Raw genomic sequence first — 13,196 nt, 5'->3', positions numbered from 1 at the left:
ACCAATTGCTGGCTCTTCAGGCAAGCCATGGTGGGCCAATAGGCAGACTCAGAATTTTCATATGAAAAGCCAATTTATGAATTTGCAGCTTCATCAAGGTGGTCTCTGTCAGTACATTCTGGACATTAAAATTCTATTAGAAGAGTAGCTAGCAAAGATTTTTCTATTTTTTAGGTTTTCTCTTCTCTTTGTTGACTGCTTCTATTGCTGTCTGAAACTTTAATTTGAAGTAATTCCACTCATCAACTGTTGCTAGTTTTGAGCTATTTAACTTCTTTTCAAGAAGCCACCTGTACTTATATATTGAAGTACTTCTCCTATGTTTTTCATGAGTTTCAAAGTTTAAGGTGTTACATTAATGACTTTAATCCATTTTGAGTTGATTTTTGTACAGGGTGAGAGATAGGGATCCACTTCAATCTTCTACATGTGGATATTCAGTTCTCCCAACACAATTTGTTTAAGAGGCTATCCCTTCTCTAGCAAGTTTTTGGCACTTTATCAAGAATGAGATGGCAGTAACTGTGTGTGTTTATTTCTTTTACTGTATTTTGTATGTGTGTGTGTGTACTGGAGATTGAACTCGGGACCTTGCCCTTACGAGGCAGAGGGGGTGACACCACTGAGCTAAATGCCCGGCCCTATCTTTTCCTGTATTTTATTCCATTGTTCAATTTGTTTTTATGCCAGTGCACATTGTTATTGTTACTGTGATTCTATAGTATATTTTGAAATTGAGTATTGTAATAGTTCTAGGATTGCTCTTTTTGCTCAGGATTTCTTTCACTATTCTGGACCTTTTGTGCTTCCTATGAATATTGGAATTGTTTTTCTTGGTCAGTGAAGAATATTATTGAAATTTTGATGGGGACTGTATTAAATCTGTAGATTAGTTTCAGTAATATGCCCATTTTATAAATAATGAGTTTGATGGTAAAAGCACATTGGACAAATTTCCATTTTTTGGTGCTTTCAACTTCATTTTTAAATGTTTTATAATTTTCTTTGTAGAAATCTTTCACCTCTTTGGCTAGGTGTATTTCTAGTTTTTTCTTCCTTCCCTTACTCCATTCTCTCTCTCTCTCTCTCTCTCTCTCTCTCTCTCTCTCTGTCTCTGTCTCTGTCTCTCTCTCCCTTCTCATTGAAGCTATTATGAATTGAACTCTTTTCCTGACTTGTCATAGTAATTTTGTTACTAACATATAGAAAAACTACAGCTTTTGTATATAGATTGTGAATCCTGCTGATTTAAAAAATTTTGTTTATTAGCTATAAAAGTATTTTGGTGTTTTCAAGGTCTTTTAACTACAAAGTTATATCATCTGCAAACAGTGATAATTTGACTAGCTCCCTCCTTTTCTATTTTTGTCTATTTTAGTTCTTTTATCTTGCTTGATTTCTGAGTAAAATTTTAAGTACTACATTGAACAGGAATTTTGATATTGAACTCACTTGTTTTCATTTGTGATTTTAGAGAAAATATTTTCAGTTTCTCCATAAACAGTTTGATGTTGGTTGTGGGTTTATTGAACATAGCCTTTATTATCTTGGGATAAGATTATTGTATACCTAGTTTCATCAATTTATTGTATCATGAAAGGATGTTGAAATGTGTCAAATCTTTCTGGGTCTATTAACATGAGCATATGATTTTGTCTTTGATTCCACTTATATGCTGTATTGCATTTGTTGAATTGTATTTGTTGAATTTTTCTTGCTATCCTGAAATGAATCTCACTTCATCATGATATCTATTTAAATTGTTTTTAATTTGATTGGTATTTCATTAAAAATTTCTGCATCTATGTGAATCAAGAATGTTGCTCTATAGTTCCTCCTTCCACCTTCCCTTCCCTTCCCTTCCCTTCCCTGCCTTTGCCTTTTCTTTCCTTCTTTCTTTCCTTCCTTATCCAAGTTTGGAATCAGGATGACACTGGCTTTAAGAAATGTTTGGACAGCTTCCTACCCTTTCTATTTAATAGAATGGTTTGAGCAACATTATTGTTATTTTTTTCTTTGTGTTTAAAGGTTTAGTAAAATTCAGCACTGAATCTGTTCATTTTTGAAGGGTTTTTTTTTGGGGGGGGGTGAGGATTTTAGTTATCCTTTAGTCTCAGTGTTTACTATCTATATTTTTATCTTTTTTATTCAATTTTGGGAAGGCCATATGTCTAGAAATTTATCCATTTCCTCTAGATTTTCCAAGTAATCTCTGATGATTTTCTTGATTTTATTGGTACCTGTTATTATGTTCCCCCTTTATCTATGATTTTACTAATTTGAGTCTTCTCATTCTTTCTTTAGGGTGTCTGGCTAAGACTTGTTTGTCTTTTGAAAGAACCAATTCTTTGTTTCATAGATCATATATATTTTTCTTTTAGTTAGTCTCTATTTCATTAATTTTGTTTTTTTTTGTTTTTTGGGGGATTTTTTGGTACCGGGGATTGAACCCGGGTCCTCAGCTTGCGAGGCAGGCAGTGAAACCACTGAGCTAGATCCCTGGCCCTATTTCATTAATTTTGGCTTTGTTGTTTATTATTTCTTTCCTTCTCTTGTTTGGATTGACAGATTCCATATGATAAGACATTAAGATGGTTCATTAAGTAATTTAATTGAGATCACTCTGATTTTTAACTCAGGGTCCCATATCTATAAACTTTGATCTTCTATCTACCTTCATTGTTTCCCACAGATACTGGTATGTTGTATTTCCATTTACAAGTGTTTTAAATTCCTTTTTATTTTATTCATGTCTCATTGATATTTCCAAATTATAATGTTCAATACCCATGTTTTTGCATAGGTTTTTTTTTTTAGTTTCTGTTATTATTGATTTATAGTTTCATTCTGTTACAATCTGCTAAAATGAAAGAAATTATTTTGAGATTTGTATTGTATTTGTTGAGATCAGCCTTTAGCCCTAAGATATGATCTGCTTTCGAGAAAGTTCCATGACCTGTTGAAATGAACAACTGCAATGTTTCTTTACTGATTTTATTTTTTTCAGGGAGACTTGTCTATTTGTGGGAGTGGAGTACTGAAGTCACTCATCATTATTGTATCAGAATTTATCTGTGTCTTCAGTTTAGATACTATTTCTTTTATGAAATTGGACACATCAATATTCAATTCATATGTTTACAATTGCTAAAATTTATTGATTAATTGTTCCATTTATGAAGATATAGTGACTACATCTGTCTCTTCTAATTTTGGTCTGAAGCCTTCTCTTTCAAATGAGTATAGCTATCAATGCTTGGTTTAGGAATCCATTTGGGTGGAATATCATTTTCAAATTATTATTGAAAGGTATATACCAATTTGTATTATTTTGTTGTTTGTCTAGTGTTTTATTTCTTCCCAATTCTTACTTGTTTATATACTTTAACTCTTCTCTGTCTAGAATTATTTTAATTGTCTTAAGCAGTAACAATTTAGCAATCATGAATTTTTTACTTATGCTTAACTTTGAGGGTTTTTATTTTCCCTTCAATTCAAAAGGATAAGTTTGCTGGATATAGGAATGTAGGTTGTCCTATTTTCTTTGAGGTCTTGATATACATCACTCTAGCTCTCCTTATTTTTGGTGAACAAGGAGAAATCTCCAGTTATTCTGATGTGTTTGCTTTTATACATAACTTCCCATTTCTCTGTTGCAATTTTCATCATACTTTCTTGTTCTGTACTCTTGGTATTTTAGCAATAATATGATGTGAGATTATTTTCTAGTTTTGCTTGCTTGGGGTTCTAAATGCCTCTTGTACTGAATATTCATATGTTTTTCCAGATTTAGGGATTTTTCTGGTATTCTTTCCACATTTTCTATGCCTGTATCCTGTAACTTGGAACATTTTTCAATGAAAATTCATAACTTTGGTATTCTAATTGTGTCCCAAGTTTACTAATAATTTTTAATAATTTTTTGTTTTTTCTTTAACTCTCTGATAATTCACCAATTCTTTTCTTCAAGCTTTGAAATTCTATCTTCTACTTGAACACCCTCCTCCTATTAAAGAGGGTTTCCATTAAGTTTTTCACTTGACTTATTTAAGCTATTCATTTCTAAGATTTGTTGTGTTCTTTTTCAAGATCTCTATGTCTTTGCTGAATTGCTCCTTTATATCCCTCATTGTCTTCCTTAGTTTATTCAGGTGCTTATTTTTATCCTCTTTGAAAACACTGATCACTTTAAGAATGCATATTTTTAATTTTATGTAGTATTTCATCCATTTCTCTGCCTATATATTCAGTTACTGATAAGTTATGAACATTTGGAGGTGTTACGCTGCTTGATTTTCATACTTCTTGAATTTCTAAGTTGAGAGCTGTACATCAGTTGGGATGGATGTCTCTTCTACTTTTTTGTGAGGTTCTTCTCTATGGGCAGCTTTTTTTGAGGGCTTGATCCATATGACAAGTTAGAGAGAGAAAAAGAAGCCACACTGATCACAAAAACAGAACGGATATTGAATATAATAAAAACTGAAAGCAACAACTATACCAAAAATCACAATAGCAAAGAAAGGGGGCAATAACAATATAAAGGTGAAATATTAATAAAGATTAAAAGTAGTAATAATAACAGTAGTAATAAAATATGGAAGAGTCAAGAAAGGAAAAATGGAAAAAAGCAAAAATAAGAAACAAGAAAAGGAAAATAAGATGAGAAAGAGGAGTGGGAAAATTAGATAAAAATCAATTTAAACAATATGAAATCACATAAAAAGGAAAAACAAAACAAATAAAATAGGGAAAAGACAAAGAAAGAAAAAGAAAAAAAACAAGTCTAAGAAATTCTTCCATAATGAGCTTCCTGGATTGCTAACACTTCTTTGTAGGATCTGTAATAGTGGGATCCACCAAGTCTGAGAGAGAGAGACTTAGTGGTTCACACAGGGTCCCTGTTTGTATTCTCAGTCCTGTATGCTGCAAAATGTGGATCCCTACCCTGCCTTTCCTGCTACACAGCGCAAGGCAATAATATGTTATCTGCCTCAGAGCTATACTCATTCAGGAATATTTTTGTTTTGTTTTGTTTTGTGTTTCTGGAGCCACTGCTAGCCCCTACTACATTCATGACGTACGACTCCATAGGCCTTCTGTCCTTGCATCCTAGAATGTAACAAATGTCCAATTAGAAGCACATCTCTAAAAGTATCAGAGTATGGGAAGCATACACACCACTGAGATCCTTATTGAAGGTGGTAGCTATGGGAACCATGCAATCTGCTGGTCTAGATGCTTACACACTCAGACTTACCTCAGAAAACCACACGTGACAGATCTCACTCCTCACTACAGACTGTTTGGTTTCCACACCTGAATTCCCTGCTGTGTAAACTTTTCAGTGAGTCTGTGAAATGATCCTGACTTTCTATATGACTATCCCTCAGAGCTTTCTTCCATCTAATCAATATAGTAGGGTGTCCCCAGAGACCCTAAAGTATGGTTGTTTCATAAATCTGATACCCAGAATTGTCAAGTCCCAAACAATAAATCCCCTTTCAAAATGGTGCCTTGGTATAGTACTCTGAGATATGATGAATGCTACAGTGTATTTCTTCTCCAAAGCTAGTCTGCCATCCAGGAGGAGTCATTTTTAGGCTAAATTCTCACGCTGGATTTACAACTTGCAATAACCATGAGTTTCTCTGTGGACAGGTTGCCAGTCCACTATTTATCATTGAGGCTGTCAGTACTCTCTGGGCTTACCAACTTCTTGCATTGTCAAATTCTATTCCCCTGGAGAGCTGAGGCTGACATTGCAGACTTCTTTATAATTTTCTCTGTGCTACCCTTCTGCATTCCTACATTTTTCTGCTTTTCTGTTACCTTTTTCTTTATTTTTGGAGTTCTTCCTCTCTCTTCTCAAAGCATAGTTTCTTATTTGTAACTAAATTTTCTTTCTCAAGAAATGATTTAGAGGAAAATGTATTCTGCTTTCTTACTTGGAAATCAGATATATTCTCTTGTATATTTCCTGTTTAAAGCAGGATTGAGGGCTGGGGATTTAACTCAGTGGTTTTAATGCCTGCCTCACAAGCGCAAGGTCCCGCGTTCAATCCCAGATACCAAATAATAAATAAATAAATAAATAAAGTTAGGTTACTGACATAAATTTATGGTTAGTTGGGACAATAAAAAAAAGTAGGATTGAGTATCACTTTTGATTCTAGAATTCTTTTCAATTTGTTTTAAGTCAATGGCATTCTTGAAAAATATTACATGTGGTTGTGTACTGAGATATTTTCTGATGAGTAGATTTTTTAATTTTTGTACTTAACATACAATAAATGTATGGTATTTCTCATTTGCTTTGGGTTCCTGTGAGTTTCACTTATGGTTGTATTCACTTAGTTTATTCATTAACCACATATTTTCTGAGTCTACTATTTGTCTGAGACGTAGACAGGAAATTGGAATAGTTTTATGAAAGAAATACTCCTGCTATGAAGGAAATTTTAGATAATGGAGGAGACAGAAATAATGAGTAAGAAAAAATAAATGGGTAATTTCAAAGTGTCTCATACCACCAAGAAATGAACTGAAATTTTCAAATAATAAATAATGAATCAACTTAAGACAAATAGAAAATGATCCCTGATGAAGTAACTTTAATACAAAGTTAGAAGAATAAAAAATAAAATGATGAAAGTATGTGCAGTAATTCGTGTGCAAAATAAATACCATGCTTTTTTCAGCCTCTTATTTGCACTGTATATAACATTGGGAAAACCATTTTTGAAACCAACCAATGGAATTGTAATGGTCTTTCCAGGATGGATGTTTTCTTATGATGGTTTTTCCTCAGAGTTAAAACTAAGTACAAGGGATATCTGATTTTTAGCATTCTGTCAGATAAGTTGCACACTAGAAACTCAAATCAATTATAAATCTGACAACACAGAAGGATATTCAGTTAACTTAAACTGCCTTTGAGGGACCACAAAGGAGTTCTGAATAGTGTAAACACTTATCCCAGAGGATATCTGTGATTTTTGCTAATTTGTCTCTGAGGAACTCCATGCAGAGGGAAAGGAAAATATAAGGCTCTCAGTAGCTTAAATAAGTATACTGCTGTTTAGCACTTGTTTATTTTTCTTTATGCATCATTTTGCAAAAATGAGGTGTACATTGTTGAGTAAAAAGGATGCTTGAAATGTTTTATTCTGTTTTTCCTCTGGAAATCTATTTAGTCTTTTACATGTCTGTAATATAAAGATTATTTAGAGACTTAGTGAGCTTTCTTTAACATGCTAAATGATTTTAATGGCCAAAGTTTTTTTTTTAATAAATGGTCTTGCTGTTTGGATAGGATTCTGTGATACTTTTGATATTCAACAGAGGTATATTACACTTGATCTTAGCCAAAAGGCCGAGAAGCAATATTAAAGTCATTACTGATATAAACCTCAGTGTTCTACTAAAACAGAAACTAAGATTCTCAGTTCTGATGATAATGTAAAAACCACATATATACAGACAAATACACTATATTTTATATATCTTCATATACTGTGTAATTTTCAATATCTGTATCATTTTATTAAATCACTTTTCTTTGCTTCTAAGAGTACATATTCCTGAAAGTATTTAAAAGAAGAAACAGTTATACTCATTAAAATATCCAATGCTTTTTTATAATAACACCAACTTGGAAGCTGTCCAAATTTCTAACAATTAAAAATGGTTATTTGGGGCCCAGGATTTAGCTCAGTGGTTTGGCCGCCTGCTGTGTAAGCGCAAGGACCCGAGTTCAATCCCCGGTACAAAAAAAAAAAAATGCTTATTTATTTTATTAAATTTCCTACTAGACTGTATGTCTTTTGATTTATACTGTGCAATATTTTGTCAATCTTGGACAGTAATTGAAGTACAATATTGAGTGATAAGGAGTAAGAGATAATTATAAACTTTTTCATTCCCTCACAAGTCACTATTCTCTAGGTGTCCCACAGATGCCTCAAATACAACATATTCAGAGTCAGGTTCTTACCTCAAAAATGCTTGCCTTTCTGAATTCCTTATCCTTTTGAACTTTATCATTGTAAATGCTGCACTGAGAATCTAGAAGCTTGGTGTTATTCATGGTTGTTTTCCTCACAAGAAAATCTGCTCTAGGTATCTATTTATTCTGTTATTTGCTATGTTAAACATGCAGTGATGCATTACAATCGTACTCTGTTTACTTAATATTAAATATTTCAAAGAAGTAGAGCCTAGATTTCAGGAAAAATTCAATAACACTTGTGATAATTTTAATGTTTTTCGATTAGGTGGATGGGAAGAAAATTTTATGTTGCATTCTAGATTGCACATTTCTATCCTCTGGGACAGGAAAGAATATTTTGTAGAGCAGATACTGCTCAGCAAAATAAAATATGTGTATTTGGCTGGAGTATAGTTTAAATTATAGTTCTTTTGCTCTAAAAATAAATATCTAACAGAGTAGGGAACTTAATAAATATGACAGTTTTGAATCATTCTGTGACACAGTTGAAAGGAGTGAACAATTTTGTTTAGGTAGAATTTCTTTATCCTTAACACAAAAGAGAAAGTTTTTGGGAGATTTTTGCCTGCTCAGCACTAGGCATAGGGAGCTGAATGTAAAAGACTGTGAGTTGAGACAAAATGGATAATTACTATAACCTTCACCCTCTTTGAAATCGACAGAAAGAGTAAAAGACTTTTTAGATTGTACTGAAACTCACATAAACAGAGCTCAAACATCAGCTCCCAGGGATGGTACAAGCAAGAATTGATTCAGTGCACAGTTATCACTTGAATCTGCATAAGGATTAAAACGTGTAATCAATAGGTATTGAATAAATAATTTGTATATGGTTTGCTAAAGAAGAAATATGTTGTTGGCATACTCTTTTAGAAAGGTTAAGTATTGTCTTTCTCAATCACTTTCAAGAACAATTACATTTTTAATTAACAGAATCTTACTTTATTTGGCAAGATTTTAAGCATCCATTTAGAAAAATTGCTTCATTTACCATTTATTGCTGGTCCTATTTGGCAAGCATCAAGGAGGAAAAGAAGAAAATAAAACTACTTGCACATAGATGTATCATTGAACTATTCTCAATATCATTACTCCATAACTTTTTTTGGCTTTGATATGTTTTATTCTTTTCATGATTTAAAATATGTATCTCTGATTTTGAGCATAAAATGCATAATGAATTTGAAATAAATTGTCATTATAATTCTCAACCCATTGTTGATATAATTCTGAATTTTGATCCATTTTATCATCCCTATTTTTAATCCCTTGATATATTGTAGCAAAACTAATATGAATGAACTAATGGGAGTAGTAAGTAGAGAATAAGAATCAGAGAATGGAAAGATGAATACTCAAATTTAAGGACTACATGAGAGGTCATTTATCAGTTTATTGGTTACTCATCTAAAGATTTCTCAACTAGCATTCCCACCAATCATGTCATATATTTTACATTTCTCCTCTCTGTTGTATTATTTGAATCAGCTGAGATTTGACAAGTGCTTGCTCCTGAAGGAGAGTTTTAGTTAACATTCCCAAGTAGAGTAGGTAAGTCTGTGTCCTAAAACATCACCTGTGTGCTTCACCATTCCTGTCTCATAATGTGCATTGATATACATTTACTTGCTGCTTTTCTTATAAAGATGAATTCACAATTGTTAAAATAGCAGGTATGAAATATTTATAAAGACAATTAATTAATTAGATTTTCTTTATTTATTTACTCCATATTTACTTCTTTCACTACTCTTTCAAACTTTTTCATTTCTAGTATCATTTTCTTATATTTGATAAATAATTTTTATTGTGATGTGTCTTGTAGTTTTGTATGACTGGCAGTGTAACTTTTTCAGTTTATGTTACATTCATATTTCTTCAATTTGCTTTCAGCTTCAAGCAATATTTTTGTTAGGTATAAAATATGATATATGGCTGGCTGGAAGATTTGCTTTCTCTCCAGCACATTATAATCATAAATTGATTATCTTTTTTTGGCTCTTAGACTTTTCTGTTGTAAAGTCTCATTTCAGTCTTGTTACTGCCTTGCTGTAATATATTTATTTCTCCTACTACTTTTAATATTTTAAAAGATGATCCCTTGTCATCGCTCTCCTTGGTCAGGTATATTATGATGTAGTTCAGTGAATTTTCTTCATATTTGTACTGCTTAATGTCTTGAGCTACTTATATCTATAGATTGATGTCTAATACCAGATGTAGAATTTTGGGGCCATTATCTCTTTAAAAATTGCTTTTGTTCTATTTAATTTTTCCTCTTCTGTGACTAAAACTACACTTATGATCAATCTTATATTTTTGTGTACATCTTATATTATTTTCTCTTTAGACCTAAGTCTAGTTATATCCTATGAACTTTTATTGTACAAATCAATAATCATTTTTTTTTTTTGATACTGGGGATTGAACTCGGGACCTTGTGCTTGCGAGGCAGGTGGCAGAGCCACTGAGCTAAATTCCCGGCCCACAAATCAATAATCTTTTGCATTTTATTGAACTTAGTTCTAAAGCTCAATTACTGCATAAAATTTCCATTTTATTGTTTTATTAATTGTATCTCTGATGAAAATTTATTTCTTGAAATATTTTTCTAAACTGTACAAGATATGGTTATTTTAAAATTTTCTTGACTTTCAAAATCTTCATCATCTATATTTATTTCTATTATATTTTGTTTTACTTCTATTCTTAGATCTTAGTCCTGTTTGGGTTGGTGTAACAAAATACATGCGGATAAGTAACATAAAGAAGAAGTTGATTTGGATCATGATTACTTTCCCTAAAAAGTCCATAGTGTATGATGCTGGTGTCCTGGTGGGGGACACCTAATTACATAGCAATATAGTGGAGAAATGGAGAAATTTAGACTGCCACATACGGAGTGAAGCATATAGGATATCTTTACTTTATAACAGTTTGCACTCACCATGACTAATCAAGCCCCACACGACCTGAGTGAGTCTAATGAAATATCATTAGCCCATTTGTGAAGGTGAATTATTTATGACCTTGTGACATTTCACTAGATCAGGGCTGTTCAGGGTTCTACCACCTCAACACCACTTCATCAATACCAGTGATGAAGCTTATAGGACATGTGTTTTCAGGAGACAAACCATTTCCAAACCATACCACTAAGTATTTTTGTCAAATTTTGCTTAAAGTGCAGATATTTTGTGTGAAAAGATGGCGACACTCTAGAAAATGACATCTATGGGAATAGATCAGACCCATCCTGTTTTCTGACAGAAGACAGAGGAACATAGAACCCCAATCTACTCAGGGACTTCATAGATTTTGGCAGGATTATAGGTATTGTAAAAATAGTTCTCCATTTAATTTTACATTCCTCATATGGAGTCCCATAGAGTTTCAAACTGAGAGTCTGAGGATTTCCTAAGGTATCCATTCTTTAATGACAACCACAATATAACATTTGAGACCCAAGCAATATAGCATGGCAGTCATGCTCTACTTTTCAGTTAAATTCTCATTTTTCATCTTCTTGCCTTGTACATCTTATTCCAAAAATGCCTTGTAGGGGCCAGGGATTTAGCTCAGTGGTGCTGCTGCCTGCCTTGCAAGTGCAAGGTCCTAAGTTTCATCCCCAGTACCAAGAAAAAAAAAAAGCCTTGTGTAGAAAATCAATGCCTAGTGTTGAGCTTAGTTTTGTGAACCTACATTTCATCTGGTGTTTTCTGGCTTCAATTTCAGGGTACTCCAAGACCACAAATGCTAATTGTCTTCCTCCCAGCTCTGTGAGTTGTCTAACACTCTCTTGTCTACTCTATAACTTAGTGGGAACTTTTTCCTGGGCTCTTAACCTCATACTCTCCTCTAATAATTAACAAACACTGATGGGAGTGAGGAAGATATAAAACTGAGATCATCTTAGTGATCATCATTTTAAGCTACAGTTATTTTTGTAATTTCCAACACTTTTTGAGATATTTAAATTTTTATATGTCTTTCTTCTTTTTTAAAAGAAAAATTAATATAGCACAAACTATTCTATAATAGCCAGAGAATAAGCCACTATTCTGTTTTACTATGAATGCAACATATTGATATTTCTATATTCTGAATGTGGCCAGTCTTTTTTAAGAAATTGATAAACTGTATTCATCTTCAGTCATCGGTTTCTTGCTCACTGATCTGCAAAACTGAGCTGCCGACCTTGTAAGGTTCTGTCTGACTGCCTGGCTTCTGCAGGAAGGTCTTCAATGTTTGGAGTAGCAACAAGGACTTTGGCTGTTGGCTCTTTGAGTTTTGTATTTGACATGTTTTGTATTTATCACCTATGGATATGTAATTTAATAACTTATTTGTTATTCTGTTTTTAAAATTTACTTTCACTCTCATTTGTATTATATATATGATATATGATCTATTGTTTATTTTATTGTGAAGATCATCCACGCACTCAAAGAGTTTATTTAGCACATAGTGAGAGATGTAAAATGATTTTCTAAGACTCTAATTTGCTTTTAATCATTCCACCATCACGAATTTCATGTTTTCCCTACTCATTGATTTGTGATGCCACTTTTAATATTCTTATTATATATTAAAAGCTATATTTTGGTGAAATTTTTCTCATTACTCTTTCTCTTCTTCACTGATATACTATTATGCATGCATAGAGTGTATATATTCTGAAGAAATCATCATCTCCTGTATTTTTAGGAGTTTATTTCATATAGTTAGAAGTATAATTTTTATTGCATTTTAAAATAAATATCCCAGGTTCTTGGTTTATCTGTTTTTAAAATAAAGTCTTTTGGAGATTCTCCATTAGAATAATATTGAAAGAAATTTTGTATTTTAAAAATTTTACTGCAAAATATTGTTTTTTCAGAACAGTAATCTCATCTAAAATTTCTTTTAGATATCAAAATAGTTTAGTATTCATTTTCTTTTGGTTATACATATTTCCTTTAATCTAAATATTTCATATAGTTTTGCTATTAATGAAATTGTTTTGGCATGAAATTTAAAAAACTTGAATAAGATATTCAACTAAATGGTTTCAAAGTACCCAGATTTTATGTGTGTACTAATGCTTTAGTTTCTTTTTTTTTGTACCAGGGATCTTGTGCCTGCTAGGCAGGAGGCAGCACCACTGAGCTAAATCCCTGGCCCTGCTTTACTTCCTTTTTAATCC

At 32.4% G+C, this 13,196-nt stretch overlaps 1 pseudogene; it reads right to left on the bottom strand.

The window, feature by feature from the left end:
* Positions 1-7,311: 7,311 nt before the first annotated feature.
* LOC147825324 (U2 spliceosomal RNA) lies at positions 7,312-7,387 on the bottom strand (annotated as a pseudogene).
* Between the last annotated feature and the right edge of the window lie 5,809 nt (positions 7,388-13,196).

This window comes from Heterocephalus glaber, unplaced genomic scaffold (assembly GCF_053883595.1).
Source record: "Heterocephalus glaber isolate CG9 unplaced genomic scaffold, H.glaber_assembly_v1.0 deba00001504, whole genome shotgun sequence".
Lineage (NCBI taxonomy): Eukaryota > Metazoa > Chordata > Mammalia > Rodentia > Bathyergidae > Heterocephalus > Heterocephalus glaber.
This window is presented reverse-complemented; position numbering and strand designations above follow the sequence as displayed.